Here is an 18,764-nt window from a genome sequence, read left to right on the forward strand (position 1 = left end):
GCTTATCTATCAGCTGTATTTATTGTTATAAATATGTCATGTTCATAAACTACAGTGCATTACAGGTATTTAAAGCAGTGATACTGCTACCAAATAAATATTAATGTAGATTATTTTTTTTAAATATAGATAGTGCTCATAATATCAGAGCATAATTTAATAACTGTTTGGCATTGTTGTTCCATATATACGTGCTTGTATTTTCTGGTAAGTTCAGATTTTCAAAGCATCAGTATTTCTATTACTGTCATGCCACTAAGGTTGTTAGGTAAAACAGAATGTGAAAACATTACTAAGGTCTCATTTTTACCGCAGATTTGCTTGTGTTTGACTATCAGATGTTATTCTCTAGTCAGAAAGTGAAAGCTTGATTTTGTTTTTCTTTAATTTTGTTTTGTTCATGTTGGTGGTGCTCACGATAAATGATGTTGGGAATTCTGTTCTGTACTGCACCAGTTCAGAATAATGCTATTAGTGGTAATGAACGCATGATTAGTGTTGAAATGAAGTTGCTTACAAATCTGAGTGAATCATGTGAAAGAGGAAGGAGAGGTTGGCAAATCACAATCTGTAAAAGAAGCAGTGGTGTCAGGGATAGTGATAGTTCAGTGGACTGTGACAGGAGCGGTTATGCTTAGTCTCTGTGGGACATCTCAGGATACAGCTGGATGCTCTGGTAGGAGAGCTGAGAGATCTGCATGGTGAGATTTGCTGAAATCTCAAGACAAAGGTGTTTTATTTTCTTTGAACTGCAGCAGCTGGGCAGATGGGGAGAGGTTAAACACCAAAGACAAGTTTAGAAAGCAGCAGATATAAATCCGTTCCTTATTTGTGTTAGCTCTGAATTGGATATTGTGCAGTTTTGTGAATTTTAGGCATAAGATTCCCTTACGCTGTACCTATGAAATATGCATATGTAAACTCATATTTGTCTGCTGTTTATCTTGCTCCACAGCTGCTGCTCTGAACAGCTTTTCTTGTATTCCCATATTTGTCTGCCTTGGTCAATGTATAAATCACATAGTTACTAGTATTTTAACTCTTTAGTTCAATTTTTAGCTCAGCCTAAGTGCTATCAGGAAAAAAAAAAAAAAAAAAGTTTAAAAAATTGTCAATTTCCAACCTCTTAAATGCTCATCTAGATCCACTTTTGTGTGCCTGCCCCTATCTGCCAAAACCCACAAGCACTTGGGAATCTTCATTTTTAAAAATGACTGCATGTTTTGACAAGTGGAGCTAGAGGTCCCCATGTAGTCACAGAAAGGCCCAGGAATTCGGGATACTCACTCTCTCCCTCAGTAACCAGACAAACGTTCTTCCCCCAGCATTTTCCAACTTCTTTCTAAAAGTTATTTTTGTCCTGAGGTCAGTGATGGGGTGTTGCTATGAGTTATATGTTATTTGCATTGTTCCTCAATCATATGGTTTGTTTATATACAAGACATTTTGAAAATATTACTCGTGGAAAGTATTATTTGTTTTTATAGTTACTATTAATATGTAAACACAAAATATACTTAGGTTAGCATATAGTTGCGTTTAAGTTCAGTTGATTGAAATTCCTTGTTGCCTTTAGACAAGATTTGTTTTGTCCAAAAAAGTTATGTAAGGACAGGACTGTAAAGAAACACTCATACGGCATGCATGCTAATACGTTCAGAATTGTCTTTATTAAACTTAGTAAAGTTGAGTAATTACTTTTGTCCATCAGAAAACAATTTAACTTTAGGAGACCCAAACTCAGCTCCTCCCTCTGATTAGAAGATTCAGACACATCTTCTATTTCAAGAGTCTCTTAATCACCCAGCAATCCTGGAGAGAGGAGGATGAATTTGGCATGAAAAGTTGTTTAATTATTTTCCAGAAATTAAGTCAGGGTTCTTCAGGAAAGAGGAAGGAGAAGAAAGCACATTTCAGTCTACAGCTGGTTAGGGCACTGTGCTGGGATTATGGGGATCTGACTGTCAGTTTCATCTCTTTCTCTTTCTTTCTTTCTTTCTTTCTTTCTTTCTTTCTTTCTTTCTTTCTTTCTTTCTTTCTTTCTTTCTTTCTTTCTTTCTTTCTTTTTAATAAATAAATGCTTACAGAGCGAGTAAAGAACAAATGAAAGGGCAGTGTTTTACTAAGTGCTATTAAAATGCAAAAGCAGTGTGAAATACATTCAAGGACTACTTATTTAGACAAATACTATCACTTGAGTTTTATCTCATTAAAAATACTTAGAAGTTTGTTAAAAGAATACTTCTCAATTCAGACTGTGCAATTACTAATGAAAACAAACCTAAATTTGGCTTAAATTGTTTAAGCTTAATAGACAATTCAGACACAGTTCTTTCAGTGAGGATTAAGACTAGGCAGGAAGTGTCTGCAATTAAACAGAAATTAATAAAAGAGGAAGAGCTCTCCTATTGTCTATTAAATTCTATATGTATCAGATAAATACAGTAGAAACCTACAGCTTTGCTATAATTTCAATGTATTCAGTGGAGCTATACAAAGGAACAAGTTTTGTAAACTGCTTAATCTAAACAGCATGAATTTATAGAGAAAACCTGCTAGTAAAATATCTATTGTACTAAGAAAGAATTTGAGCTTTCAGTGCTGAGTATGATATCATTTGAATATCATATTAACTCACAATTGCTTTTGGTCTCCAAATAATAATAAATTTTGTAGAAATCCCATTAACAGACATAATTAAATCACAGTATAATTGCCAGAATTCAAATGAACACTAAGTACAGCCAAGTCATTGTAAAAGCTTTCAACCAGCAGTGCTCTGCAGAACCATTATTTGTGTGTTTACTCTGGGCTAGACTATTACCTAGGCAAAGCCAGCTATAAGAAACAGAGTATTTACCTTCCAGTCACAGACTGCATAAAAACAGGTTTGACAGGAGAGGAGGAAAAGGAGGGGAGAAAGGAAGATGATAGGACTGTGTCAGCTAGATTTACTGGTGTTACATGTGTAGTTTGGCTGAACAGCTGGGGAAAGGACTATGATGAGTACAGCCTTGATTCTGGGAGCACTATGCACTGACACACAGCAAGAAATACTAATCAAGTATCATGCTTCTCTTAATGATCCAGAAAGAAAGTTTTGAAAAGGACTAAGCACTTTTCTCTAGTTAGGGTTGCATCACTAAACTTATTAGAGCCATGACTCAGTCTTGAGTGCTGTCACACGAGTTTATTAATACTGTTTCTGATAGAGCTTTGGACAGTACATACCCATTTAATGGTCTCAAGTTATACTAAAGGGAGGTTAAGACTGGATAATAGAATTTCATCATGGAGAGGGTGATTCAGCATTGGAATGGGCTGCCCAGGGGAGTGGTGAAGTCCCCTCATCTGCAGGTATTTAAGATACACATAAATGTTATTAGAGAAGGTGAAATGATTTCAAACTAAGAGAGGGGAGATTTTGATTGGATATAATGAGAAAGCTTTTTATGATAAAGATGGCGAAGCACTGGCACAAGTTGCCCAGAGTGGTGGATGCTCCATCCCTGGAGACACTCAAGGTCAGGCTGGATGCAGCTCTGGGAAACGTGATAGAGCTGTAGTTTCCCTGTTCATTGCAGGAAAGTTGGACTAGATGACCTTTAAAGGTTCCTTCCAACTCAAACAATTACATGATTGATTCACATCCCACACTGGGATGTGAAAGAGAAATATGCTCTGCTTGTCTCTTACTCTAAGGGCCAGAGGTCTTCCCCTTTCATTTAGCAGAACAGTTGAAGTTTCTTGGCCCAGGAATAGACAAATTTGGTTTAACATTCATATGTTTTAGTAAGGGCATGAATAAACAATGCTGTAGGCTTTTCTTAGCAGACAGAGCTAGTTCCATAGAATTTTTTGCTATTGTTTTATATCACAGTGAAATGTTTTTGTACACACAGTAGAGCATATAAAAAGAATCATATTTTTAACACTACTCTGCCTCCATCGCTGAACTACTGATAATAATATTTTGATGTCTCTTTCTACTAAATGTATAAACGTTTGTAGAAACATTCATCTAATTTCAAGGAACATTACTTCCAAAAGTGAACTCAGTCATCAAAAACAGTCCAAACTGTTTATTAAAGATTTCAAAATGTGGGGCACTAGCAGAGGAATTTGTCATTTTATTAAGGTTTTAATAATAAAATAAATAAGGTTTATTTGTGATTTTATTAAGGTTGCCATTAAAACATTACATTCTGAGACCTGAAAACATATACATTCAGACAAAAATCGTCTTTTTCTTCTTTGTAGGGGTTCTGGTGTAGTATGACACTTGACTGCTTAAGCACTTTCTGTTTTATTCTTTCATTTACTGTAACTGGCAAGATTATGCCTCCAGAAAAAGGTAAATCAAGTTATGATTTCTCTCTCTCTCTCTTTTTTTTTTCCTTTTCTTCTCTCTCTTTTTTTAATTTTTTTTTTTTTATTTTTATTTTTATTTTTATTTTTATTTTTTTGCTCACAGCAGACAGCTGGCAGGTCATCTTTCTTTCTGTCTGCTGCCTCATTTCTCATACTGAACATCAGTCTTTCTGTACTCCCCGTCTCTTCTGTCCTCACTTTTGGAGAGTGCAGCTCTTACAAGTACATTTAAGCAGTTTGTATCACCAAGTGAACACTGCCTGATAAATCTGCTACTACTCTGTTGCCTAGGATTTTCTGTGTCACAGACCTACAGGCACTGCTGCAATAGGATCACTAAATAACTGAATAATATGCCCCAAGTCCTGCAAACTGGAGCTGTAGTACCACTTCTTATGCCAAAGATTGTAACAGGATAAAAGTATCATTTGTGAAATCTTTAGTGAGGCTGTACATCATCTTGTATAAAAGAAAACATAGACTAAAGTGTAAGCTATAGTATTGACTGTAAAATGGAGCAAAGCTGGACCTCCTACATTGATTTTTAGTAGGGCTGAGGTCTGTAAATCTGACCCACTCAGTAGTACTCACAGTAGTTATTAGCACACCCAATGATATGTATAATATGGGTAGCACAATAAGTCTGGTTACTCTTTCAGGCAAGAAAGTTAAAAAGAAACTCTGAAAATCAGTCACTTAAATAGATATAATACATCAGGTAGCCAAGAGTGACAAGGGTCACTGGGAGGACATGCAGAAAATTAAACAACTGAAAGACCAGGGAACATAATTTGAGGAAATGAAATTGGAGAAGAACCTATAAGCATAAATTAATGTTAGTAGGCTGGCAGAAGGAGGACAGTTGTAAGGATAGGAGCTGAAGGATGTAGTGGGCTGTGTGATACAGAGGATCTGTAACCAAACAGAAGCTTTACAACATCAAATTGTGTGGGAGAAGGAGATAAATCTCACTATACATTTAGGAGTTTAGGGAATAATACAGCAGAAGAGCAGGTGTTACATATGTAAACGATGGTAAAGCCTAACAAATTGTTATAAGGGAAAAAAAAATAAATATCTAGCAGCAACTGTAATGGTCCATGTTACCTAATTGCCTAGCATTTACTGGGCAGTAGAAGATTTTAAGGAAGGAAGACAGGAGATAAGAAATCACAGAAAATACCTTCCTGTTGAATATCTAGGGATCAGTGGCTTAGGGAATCTCCAGAGTTCAGATCAAATTGAATCAGTAATGTAGAGTTAATTCTTTTTTAACTTTTTAATGAAGTAAATCTTTTGAAGTTTTGAAATAATTGACTTTTATTTATTTATTTATTTTGGTGGAACAATTCTTGCTACTGTTTATACCTTGACTTCTATCATATCTTGTAGTGATGAGTTTCATAATTCAACTGCTTGTCAAAACTAAAAGTAAGCTGCAATGTTTTCTTTTAAATTCTATGCCTGGAAATTTTTGAGTGTCCAAAAAAATTAATTGACACTCAAAAAAAAAAAAAAAAAAAAAAAAGACATCTTTCTTATTTGTTTTTCCTTTTCCCCATAACACTTTTATTCTTTCGTTCTTTTTACTTTATAGGCCCCTGTATCTTCCTGATTTCAATGTAAAGTCGTAGTTTATTTCTCCTTAGTCTTGATGGATGCCATTCTCTGTCTCTGATCATTCTCTTGCCCTTTTCTAAATTTGCTTTATTCTTTCTGAGAGAGCGGCCTGTGTTGCAAACTGCTGACTGACAGAGACATATCTCTTCTTTCTACAGTTCTCGCTTAACATTTCATATAATTCTACTTGTCTTTCTGATCGCTAAAGAGAACCACTAATATTTTCAGATGGCTATCAGTAATATTCACAACATCTCTGCTTTGTAGTGAAATAGCCGATTTAATGTATAATAATTAGAATTATTCCTCTTCATGTACTTTAATTATGTGCTTTTTCTTCAGTCTGTAAAATGAAAGGTGAAATTCAACGTTTTAAAAACAAGGCTTCCTTCACCAAGTCTTTGCTGTCATATTTAGTTTTGATTACTGCAACTAAGTTCAAAATTGTGAATCCCAGCCACTTAGTTTTTGGCCTTTGAAGTTTTTTTCTGTCATTAAAGGAAAAACATTTCCAAAAGCTCTTTGGAGTTCCAGCTCTTTGTTTCATCCATTTCACTTATCTCCTATGTTCATCAAATTTATCAAAATACCCTCTAGTAATTTTGTGAAATATGATTACACAAACAGTGTTGAATATTCATATTTGCTATGTGTCCACTAATTTCTTTCTGTGCTACACTGTCAATGTGTTGACTAGAAATCAGATATACTGGTGAGCTTTCAGGATCCAGAAGTTGCTGTCTGATGTTGAGACAGGTTTGAAAGGTAGCTCAATGATTTACTGTTTTAATTTCCAAAGAAGCTGTGAGTGATGTATACAGTTAAGCAGATTTTTTTGCTGTTCTTTTTTTGATTCCTTCCAAAATGACTTCTTCAGATTCATCAGTTGGGCAAATTCTCATGATGATGCCTTAGACTTTAAAGTAAAATTCCAGTTTGGGATGCTTCCTAAGCTGTTTAGTCGTCAACACTGAAGCAAATAAATAATTAAATAATGAAATAAAAGAAAATTTTAAAAAAAAAAAAAAAGTTTTTTTGCCTTTGATTTCAATGTCAATGAGAGCACTTGTTACATCTTTCTCATCTTTCTCACATGTTAGCCCCATTGAATTTTCGAGTGTCTGAGTGTACAAGTGCAGTGACCCACTTTTTTCTTCATTTCTACTTTTGTTAATCTTACCACTTAAATTCCAGACATTATACTAAAAATTGAAATTGCTTGATGTTTTACATTTCACTAATGTTATTTTAATGGAATTATTAAATGACATAGGTAAGCACTTGAATATAAATGCAGGATGATGGTTTTCAGTTGTTAACATTATGTTTGTATTAACTATCATAATATGACTTCTTAAAGTAAATACTTTACTTCACAGAATCAAGGAATCACAGAATGACCTGGGTTGGAAGGGACCTCAAGGATCATGAAGTTCCAACCCCCTGCCTGACAGGGCCACCAAACTTCCACATTTACTAGATCAGGTTGCCCAGGGCCCCATCCAACCTGGCCTTGAACAACTCCAAGGACAGGGCATCCACAGCCTCCCTGGGCAGCCTGTTCCAGGACCTCACCACTCTCCTAGTAGTTTACTTGTTTAATTCTGTTCTCATTTGTGTTGTTCTTTAAAATAGAACAGTTTAACTACTTCTTCAGATGTTTTGTTTCATCAGATATCTTGTCCTCAGAATGTGTGCCAGAAGACATAGCTCTGCACAGGAAAAGCTGATAGCTGTCCAGTGACTTTAACTGAGAGCATATAGTCATGCCAGTTTTAGAATTTAGCCCCAGTGTCATTCTTGTCATTTGTACAGATTCTGAAAGCTGTTGAAATGATCTGTGCTGAGACGGTATATTTAAAGACAGAACACACAAGTAGTGTCTCTGATTCCTCCTATGGTTTGCTTCACAATTTGGAATAACTCCTGATCTTTTCATGTCTTTACTGTTCCCAATTTCTGAATGTCATTCAAACCCACATACTTTTAATTTATGAAAGCTAGTAACCATTTCTGCTATCCCTGGATCCATCCACAAGAAAATTTCAAACTCATTTTTGATCCTGAAATGCTTGTGCAAATGGCTTCTTTACCATTAAATAGTTTGATTTTATGCCCCACAAAGTCAATTCACCCTTGGCAAAAAAATCATAATGTGTGAAATTTGTAGGTATCCAAATATATAGAGATAGTTTTCAAAATTTTCTTTTGTAGTGTGAGATTTTTTCTTTAATAACATTAGTTTTGTTCAGTCAGCCCAGTGTACCTTGATTGCTGCTACAAACTGGGGTTGACTGAAATATTTCTGAAGATTAATTTTCTTGTGTTACCTTTTTTTTTTTGCCCCATACATCTATAGAACTGACCATTTTTACTTAAAATTTTGACGAATTATTAAAAAAATCAAAGTAATACTTAATCTTTTCTGGGAGGATTGGCTGACATGCCTGAAGGATGTGCTGACATTCAGTGAGACCTGGACAGACTAGAGAGCTGGGCAGTAAGAAACCAGATGAGGTTTAGCAAAAGCAAGTGTAGAGTCTGGGTAGAAATCATTGCATGCACCAGTACAGGGTGGGGGAAGACCTGCTGGAGATGGGCTCTGCTGAGAGGGACCTGGGCATCCTGGTGGATGACAGATTGGCCATGAGTCAGCCCTTGTAGCCAAAAAGGCCAATGGCATACTGGGGAGTGTGTATTAAAAAGAGCATGTCCAGCAGGTCGAAGGAGGTGATCCTGCCCCTCTACTCTGCCCTGGTGAGGCCTCATCTGGAATATTGTGTCCAGTTCTGGGCTCCCCAGTACAAAAAAGACAGGGATCTCTTGGAAGGAGTCCAGCGGAGGGCCACAAAGATAGTGAAGGGACTGGAGTATTTACCCTGTGAGGAGAGACTTAGGGAACAGTCCTCTGTTTAGCCTTGAGAAAAGAAGGTGGAGAGGGGACTTAATCCAGGTTTATAAATACCTGAGGTGTGGGAGCCATAGTGGTGAGGCTGGTCTCTTTTCAGTAGTGTGTGGGGACAGAACTAGGGGTAATGGGCTGAAACTTCAGCATAGGAAGAATGTGCAGAAGAACTTCTTTACAGTGAGGGTGATGGAGCACTGGAACAGGCTGCCCAGGGAGGTGGTGGAGTCTCCTTCTCTGGAGATATTCAAGACCCGCCTGGATGCCTACCTGTGCGACATGGTGTAGGGAACCTGCTTTGGCAGGGGGGTTGGACTTGATCTCTAGAGGTCCCTTCCAACCCCTACAATTCTGTGATTCTGTGATTTTCATATCTTTTTAACCAGTTCAACGGGACAACAGCTGTCAAGCTGATTGTTCCTGGGGAAATAGACTGTGTTTACAAAAGCCATTTGAAAATTAATCAAAGTAGGAACTTATTTGAAAACATTTCCTTTCTACTTAGCACAGTTCATTCTTAGACCTTTCCCATTTATTTTTATTGTTTTTATATTCATTTCTTTGTATTTTTTTGTTGTTGTTCATGTTGTTATAGTTAATCTGTTATTTTTTAATTTATTACTTACCCATAATACTAGTTGTGAGCAATAGGGGAAAAAAAAAAAATGATACATCATCCCCAGTCACTGCACTTGTGGCTGTTTATTATATTTGTTGAAGTTTAATTCAATTTAATTTCAAGGTATGCAAAACCATTTTACAGGTCCAAAACTACTGCTCATATTTCAGATTTTATTTGAGTTACAGATTTAAGACGTATGGTGCTTTCATGTTATGTGCACTGTTTGCCTTCACTGCATGGTTGCATTGTCTGATGCCTGCTGGGTCATATTACATTGCCAAAGCTAACAAGAAGTGTGTAATCACAGTTAAATACCTAACTTAGCCATAAATTTTATATTGCAAACAATTGTGTGTCTCACCTCTGCAAAATATTGCATAACAGTAGGCCATTTTGATAAGCTTTTTTTAATGGCAGTGTGCACTGGAAATAAGGTATCAATCTGACAAAATGTTTCCCATAGCATTAAGGTAAAGAACTCTGTACTTCACCATTAAAGATTTACAAAACACATCTGTTCTTCTGCTTGCTCAGTGTTATAAGTCATAAGCAAAGATTGTACCCACAGGCAGAATTGTGTAATTGTGATTTCACATGCCTCATTAATGTCATTGATTAGTGTGTGTTATTCTGTTTTATTTCTACTCTTTTAAAAGTTAGATGTTATCAAAATTTCCCCTTCAGTTGTAGTTCTGTGTTCATTTTGTTTTCCTGAGTCATAATTCTTAGAAATGTGTTTAGGCACATTTTTGTCATGATAACATACCTTTTCAAACTATGTTAAGGCAACTAAAAGAACAATAATTTACTCTTATGAAACCTGAGGCAACATATAAAAAGTAGGTTTTGTAATGGAAAGTGCAGCTGGGTGTGCCTGAAAATAACAGGGTGACCCAAAGAAGCAGTTCTGCTGGCAGACTGGAAGGCAGCCACAGACACATATAGATACATCCAGGTTTTCAGCTGGGAGAAGGTCAGAGGCAAACAAACCTTGAGCCCTCAACTTATGCATACACAGATGACAGCTGCCTCCCACAGCAGATATTACAAAAGAGAGGATAAAGTCAAACTGATCATCTGCCTGACAGTGCTGTCCTGGCCTGGCCAGGCTCCTTTCTAAGCTTGGCAGAATGCCACATGATGATGGCGAAATGTAGTCTGGTATCACTGTAGGATGAAATAAGAGAATGGTCTCAGCAATACAGTGGAAAAGCATTTGGGATGCACATGGAGACCTGAGCTGCACTTGTTCAGTGTGGGAAGTTAAGAGCATCCCCACCGTGCTCTGCAGCTAGTGAAAGATCCAGGAGTAGAATAGCCTTGTGAGATAATTTAGTTCCAGCTCTTCAGGAATTGGGCAGCTAGTCTGAACTAAATGCACAGAGCCTTCCCTCATCAGCGAAAAATGACACGGGCAAAGTAAGAGCAAAAACCAAAATCGCCCCTCACAACCTGCAGAATCTGGGAAGCAAAAGATTACAGAGCAGCTGTATACACTTGCAGCACATACCACCTGAAGACAGAAAAATGAAAGGAGGATGAAAGCATTCTGGGGAGCAGCTGTCGTTTTTCCTGCTGATTTTAAAACGTCTACACTAAGTCCATGGTGTTCCCCCCCCCCTCTTCCCTTTCGTCCCAATCATAAAAAAATGTCATGCCATCATGAGACTTTTATTAGATATGAATTAATCACTGTTATTAATTGCCTTGTTGAAAGAATTTGGGGGGGAGGGAGGAGGAGAGTTAAAAGCGTTGTTCAGGAAAAATATTGGTTCTTGAAGTATTAGGATTTTCACTTGTCTGAACTGCTGTTAAAATAGGAAACTCTCTGTATGTCCATGAACAAAAAAAATATTTTGAACTTGTTCTAGTACCTGACAGATCTGTGTGTACAAAACAGCTGCAGTTTTCTTAACAGTACGCTAAGAAGACTCAGTGCCAGAATACACTATCTGCATGCAGTTCTGCAGGAGAGCTGGGGAGTTTACGGTCCCCCTGCAGTCACAGGAGTCTGGAAACTAATTCAGCCTATCTGAAGAAGACACCCAGTGGTTAGTTATTGAATTGTTTTCTATGTCTCATTAACTGCAATAGGAGGCTGCTCTCCAAGCTCTCTTATAGATATGTATTGCAGGGGATTTTATGCTGAAGTAAGGCCTACCCACAGTCCTCCTTATGGCACTAAGTTTATGGTGAGTAGGAAAGTTGCAGTTTGCTTTTCAGACACATCATATCACAGTGAGTGTAAGCAAACAAGAAGCAGTAATAGCAATACTTTGAGCTGTTACTTTTATAGCTCTTCTGTTTCATGCACCTTCTGGGGATTTTCAGATTATTCAGGCTTTTAAACAGCCTCCCTATGGATGTATTCAGCCATTTGAGATGTAGTTTCAAAGAATGGAAAAAAACAACAGTAACTACATTAGAAAATATTGTCTCTCTCTCGGCCTTCTAGATAGCACACTCAACACTTCTGAAGATTCATGAAGTTCAAAAATTGCTCTTAAAATACAAAACGAAGTCAGTGTTGTAGAAAAAATTTACTACTTGACAGTGCTTATTATATATTGAATCATAATTAACTAAATGTGAACTGGCCTGTGGCATCTAAGTTTTTTTTCCCCATAATTAGACATGACAGGATGTTGACTCCAACTGTGAGACGGAAGGTAATTCAGTTTTCACAGAACTTTCATGTGATGCTGATTGAATTAATATTTATGTGTCATGTCTTGTGCAAGGTATTATATGTTCACTGCTTCTATTTATGACTGAGGTGTTTACTACCTTCTACGTGTTCACAGGCATGATAAGTCCTAGGAGATATTTGAAATGAGCTGTGGAATGTATGTTCTGAGGTCTGCAATTCTAGTGTTAGATCTGCATTTTCTTTTGTGTTTTGTAGAGAATGCTGTCTTTATATGGTAAATATAAACCATAAAAGAATTTTATCACACTGCAGTCCATGTTGGTCAATTTGCAAAAATACCATGGAAGACAGGCTTTGTGTGACAATATCCACTGAGAGGAATCAAAGCTCGAATTTTGCTGGCATGCTGTAGGTAAATAAATGCTTCATTGCTGCATGTCATTATTAAGTGTTCTGAAATACGTGATAGCATGTATGAGGAGGGAATAATTGGTAACATAATAGTTTCATTTTGTAAAATGAGGAGCTCAGTTTAACTCTCTCATGCGCTTAATTTATTTCTCAGCAGTTCATTAAGAACAAGGAAGGAGAATAAATTCTTATATCCAGTTTTATGTTTTGGATGAATTTAGTGAAGTAAAGCTTTGTGGAAATAGCAGTTTTTGTAATTCAAGCAACAACAAATTTAGACAGAAACAATATAATGCTTTGGATTATGAACTTGAATTTCATGCTGCTCTACTTATCATGTTTTCAGATGTTTATTTATGAATTTTTTAAGCATTATTATTTATTGGTAGTTTAGCATATGAGCATTAGTAAGATTATGATTAGCAGTCTTTTTTTTTTTTCAGTGACTGACACTACTGAACATTTACATGCTGCTAACAAGACTGGATCAGGCCTTAGAAAGCCACAAGGCATAATATGTACCCCAAGAGAGCTCCACTGGATACGTAGCCAACCATGGCGAAATCTTCTTTGCTGCTGTCTTAGCTTTGGAAGCGTTTTTCCCCAACAGTTTTCAAAACAGAATAAGGCAAAGTGTATGTGGTAAAAAACAGTTAAACCACACTGATCAAGTTCTTTACAGAAAGGCTATATGCCTCCAGCAGATGAGACACAGGAGATTTGCTTGTTCTAAGTGGAGTATGTGTACCTTTGCATTTCTCCTTCTTAAAGTGAGCTCTGTGTGAGAAGTTAGTAAGGGCTCAGAAAGGCTACTGCAGCTGATTTGCACTGATAGATTGACTAGCAGGCCTGTATTGATGAAAGTACAGTTGGGCCACCATACTGAATGAAAATCATGCAGTAAATAGGAGTATGAGTTTCACTCCACTGCTGAGATAGGCAGAGACCAAAACAAGTTTCTCACTTATTTGATAACATTAATCAATAGGAAGATGTATTAGGATGGTGTGCGGCTTCACTTGCTTCAGCTTAGACAATGGACTACTACAAGTCCAAGTGGACAGAGCTTGCTGCAACTGGGTAGCAGATAGAGGAACATCTTCAGATATAAAACATGTATGGAAAGGTGGACTTTGAAGAAAGGACTAAAGTAGGTATATATTGGGAAATAGCAGGATACAAACTGACTTTTTGTCCCTTGTAATGAAAACAGATATCTTATTAATAGAAGCATTTTATTCCACACTCTAGTGTCTACTTATTGACTTAACATTTGTTCAGCAAATTTGAGATTAGTTTCCTTTGTCTGTATAGCAGATTCCTAAAGAGTAGAGTACCTCTCTTTGCCTTTGGTTTTATTTTCTTGAATTTTGAAATGTCCCTGCGCTCTTGATAAGGCCACCATTTTAAGGTGTCACAAGCTGATTGCAGAAAAGAATGACTCATTTGACTTACAAATTTTAAAAAGTGAGTCATGCTTTTATTTATAAGGAGTAGGTGGGAAGATATAAGAACTCCTCAAGTCCCCTCAGGCTTTAGGAAACCCAGAGTGAAAACAACCTTTAGTCATATGATCTGAATGAATACTGACATTGTCCATTTTTTCATAATGCTTCATTCTTACTCCCATTCTTACTTCATATTTTGTTAATTTGGAAATAAAGAGAGGAAAGATGGGAAACTCTCTAGTAGTAAAAGTGGGAAATGTTCTCAGTCACTAGGCACCCCTTTTTCATGCTGTCTTGGACACAGATTACACTCTGACGAGGAGCTGCATTCCAAGCCATCTGTGAATCCTCAAACTTGCACACCCACAGTGGAAAATGGGTATAATTTGTCTCTATAGCTGCTTATAGGATGTGCCAAACTTTTTTTCTCTTTCACTTGCTTCTCTATCTACATCCGTCTTCATCCTTATTTTCTCTGAATTTTTGACCAACAAGAAGAGGAAAGAAGCACCATCTGTTCTTAAAAAGCTCTAAGTTTGGCTTCTTTTGCTGTTAATCAGCAGCAAATCAGAGTAGGGCACAGCCCTTGGTATTCCTCAGTGTCTGTAGCAGAAAATTTGAGCAAACCTGAACGGATCAGTGTCTTGTTTCTAAACGAAGTATGGCATGAGTACTGTGGAACTGTTGTTTCATTACATCAAAGATATATTGTTCAATTCATATTTGTTTTTAATCTCTGAGCACACTGTTAAATGTAAACCAACCATATCTGAACATTTTTCATTTTTACTGGTGTTTCATTCCAAGCATTTATCTAGTTTATATGACTAACTATGCTACCAAAAGCTACTTCGCCCAGAGGATAATATTAAATGTGGGGTTTTTTTGTTTTTTTTTTTGTTTGTTTTGTTTTGGTTTGTTTTTTCTGTTTTTGTTTTTTGTTCTTTGTTTTTGTTTTTTGTTTTTTTTTACAAGAAGAAAAATTACTGTAAAAATAGAGAACTCTTCTTGCATTGTGTCTCCCTCCCACACTGGTCTGCAGTAATGTGCAATAGAATTCACAGTGTCTAATTATAAAATTTGTGTTTTTTTCTAAGACAACACTGATATTAAAACTCCACCTGTCCCGTAAGTGCAATAAATATATTAGCAAGTTTAATCTTCTCAAGCTCTGGGAGTTCATAACTCAGATGAGTCAATTCAGTAACCGGCATGCCTTCATCATGAAATCTAATGAAAATTGCTGTTTGAATGTGAGTAGTCTGCTGAGTTTTGTGCTTTGTCATTTGAAGACTGAAAATACCTGAAAATGAAATGCACATTCTTGCCTTTATAAAAAGTGGGGGAGGAAATATTTGCAATGTTTTATCATAACTCAATTTATGATCCCCTGCTTTTACCACTACAGTGCATTTTTTCTTCAAATGAATACAAGTAAAAGTAAGACAGTCTACCCTGCATTCTGATGTTATGACAAACTGCAGGGAAGGCCAATTATTCTGTCTTCTTTTAGTGAGCAGTAGCCGAAGGAGGAATTTCACCCTATGTATTTTTTCACTGGAACCTCCAGATGGTCTGGTGTTACAGTGCTGCATCCGACGCACTGACAAATAGGCTGTCAGGGAAGATCTTTCCTGTAATGTACACTGTGAAACTAAACCATCTATTTGTTGATATACATTGTTTGAAGTGTGTGCAGTTTGCTATGATGCATCATGAGAAGGTGACACATTTTTATTTCTATATGAGTGCAGTGCTCGGTTGAAGTAAAACTGATGTGGTTGTTCCACTGAACTGCCAAATTAAGTTATGTGCCAGAAGTTACTGTGCAGAATTAATTAAAAAACATCTGTTTTCTTTTATATGGTGACATTTGCTCTGTGTAGCTTCTTGATAGGTTCCATCTGATATAAATAAAGTAGTCCATCAAATTTTGGTCATCTATCACAAAACTAAAATAATAGACTGAAAGATTGTGATAAATATTTAATTATAGTTAAATATTTAATAATAATAAGAGGAAGATCCCAAAGGACAATTTCTTAGATGGCTTGTAGAAATTACATTCAGACCGTAATTCTGTTGAAGGGTATTGCAACACTGTTCCTACTTGACACAGACTTGTAAATCAGAAGCATAAATGAAGGAACTGAAGTCCTATTTCAGTATGGTGTCCCACCACTTGGCTGTATTTCTTGGTAGAACATCACTTTAACTGAATGATTTTCTCTCAGATTGCTGTTGCTGTTGATTTTTATCTGAGAAGTCATCATGTTGCATCATCTGCATGTTGATCATGAATAAGTTGCAACAAATCGCTTTCTTTTTTCTAGATTTTATTGTTTTAAAATCAGTCCTAATTTAATGTGATAATTATGGGGCTACATTTAAACTCACAGAGTTTCAGGCTATACTTGTGGACATACAATTTAGTTTTCAAACTACTTAAATCATAATCCTTGAATGTATTGTTGAAAGACCAAAGAAGACAAACATTTTCTACCAATTGGTGTACACTTGTTTTATGTGTGCAATGATCTTCCAAAAAACCTTGAAAAGGTAAAATAAACCATAGAAGTGGTCACAAAAAGCAGTCTTCCACTGCTCTCTTTGACAGTTTGTATATGGAGGGGAGGTTATTGAATTTTTAAGTTTAAGAATTTCAGGCTCACATTAGGTGTAGTCCAACAGAAGCTAAATACTACCCTCGTCTACATAAGAAGAACTGACCAGCTTTTCCCATGAACTAGTTCTGACACTTTATTTCACTTGTTATACAAATAAAAGAAATGTATGCCCTAATTTCTCAAGGTATTTTTAATTATGTTTGAAGCAATTAAGTAGTTTCAGATGTTATTGTCCTGAATAGTTTTGCATATAATCCTACAGTTTCCAAGGTTAGCTTATAAAGCTATTCTGTGTTTAGAGTTTGTTTTATATCCTTTCTATTAGTTAAAAACAGAGATTTCTAAATAGACCTTATATGGCTTATAAGGTGAACAGATCTTGAGTGCAATCACGCAACCTGCAGGACAACTGGGGATCAGGCCTGGTCAACATGGGTTCATGAAAGGAGGCCCTGCTTGATGAAGCTGACTTCCTTCTATGACCAGGTGACCCATCTAGTGGATGTGGGAAAGGCTGTTGGTGTAGTCTACGCAGTCTTTAGCAAAACTTTTGACACTGTCTCCCACAGTATTCACCTGCAGAAGCTAGCAGACTGTGGCTTGGATAAATATGGTCTTTGCTGGGTAAAGAACTGTCTGGATGGCCAAACCCAGAGACTGGTGTTGAATGGAGTTTAATCCAGCTAGCGACTGGTCACGAGTGGTGGTCCCCCTGACTCGGTACTGGGTCCTGTTTAATATCTTTATTGATGATTTGGGAGACAGGATTGAGGTCAGAAGTGTAATTAGCAATGGGAATAGAGTTTCAGGTAGGATAATAGGAGAAATTTGTTTCCAGAAGGAGTGGTCAGGCTGAACAGACTGCCCAGAGTGGTGTTTTAGTCACCAACCCTAGATGTAATAGTAATAGTAATAGTAATAGTAATAGTAATAGTAATAGTAATAGTAATAGTAATAGTAATAGTAATAGTAATAGTAATAGTAATAGTCTCTTGAGAGTTGGAAGGGACCTTAGAGATCATCGAGTCCAGCCCCTGGGATTCGAGCCTCTGTGCTGCAAAGCAGCACTTCTACCACTTGCGCCACAGGGGGATTCGAACACCCAGGCCCCGGTGTTGCAACGTGGCATTCCGACCACTGCACCACCGGTGCACACAAGAAATGTGTTCAAGAAACATTTGGATGTTATACTGAAGGACATAGTTTAGTGGGAAATACTGGTGGTTGGAATAGATGATCTTAGAGGTATTTTCTAACCTTAATGATTTTATGATTCTATGTACTTGTCACGGGTTACTTAGATTTACCTATGCCCGTGACAGGGGAAGCCACCCCGTGGGCCCCCCTCCCGGGGCCCGGAAAGGAGGGGGAAAAAGGGAGTGGGATAAAACAGCGACAATCTAAGGAGGAAAAACTTATTTTACTAAATATGATACCGAAATACAAGATAACACAATATAATATAATTGAGGCTAACAAATTGAACGAAACAGAGAGAGAGAGTCCCCGAAAACCGAGAGGCCTACTGTGAATTCTAGGCGACACGGCTGGAACACTTCCCACTCTCCGAGAAGTTCGAGAGAAGAAGGAGGGCACTCCAGCCTGGGAACGAGATTATACAGCGTCCTGGTCCCGTGACTTATCATTAACCCTGTTGTTCTCTGGGATATGTAGTCTTCTTCTGTGGACTGCACATTCAATAGAAGTATCCATACTTTACATGATGTTATGATGTGGAATACTGATACTGATAGCAAAATTACAAAACCATGACATTCCACCCCTTATTCTACATTATTACATCATGGTAAATATATATATACATATATATACACGTATGTAAAATTATGATAGCTAAACAGTAGAATTACATGTAACATAACTAAATGTACAACTATAATAACTAAAATACACTACACATGCAAACATATATACATATAAATACATAAAATTATTGACTGCACTCCCCCAGCATCAAATTCCCTTGTGGCACACATTGAACATCCCCATCCTTCTGCATTACCCACCAAGTGCACCCAGGTCCCTGGGCAAAGACAGTTCCACGGATAGGTTTGCCCTTTCCAGAAGCTGGAAGGACCCAAACAGCTTT

At 37.0% G+C, this 18,764-nt stretch overlaps 1 protein-coding gene and 1 long non-coding RNA gene across 3 annotated transcripts in view; both read left to right on the top strand.

Annotated features, from left to right (window-relative positions):
* The window catches only part of NALF1 (NALCN channel auxiliary factor 1), a 410,411-nt gene that overhangs the window by 123,957 nt on the left and 267,690 nt on the right, over window positions 1–18,764 (top strand). The window lies entirely within an intron of this gene.
* LOC146762729 (uncharacterized) lies at window positions 11,768–13,955 on the top strand. The gene is made up of 2 exons (XR_014948046.1): window positions 11,768–12,576; window positions 13,023–13,955. It is a non-coding gene; the product is annotated as an uncharacterized LOC146762729 (long non-coding RNA).

This window comes from Coturnix japonica, chromosome 1 (assembly GCF_054131305.1).
Source record: "Coturnix japonica strain WE chromosome 1, WE-NBRP24, whole genome shotgun sequence".
Taxonomy (NCBI): Eukaryota; Metazoa; Chordata; class Aves; order Galliformes; family Phasianidae; genus Coturnix; species Coturnix japonica.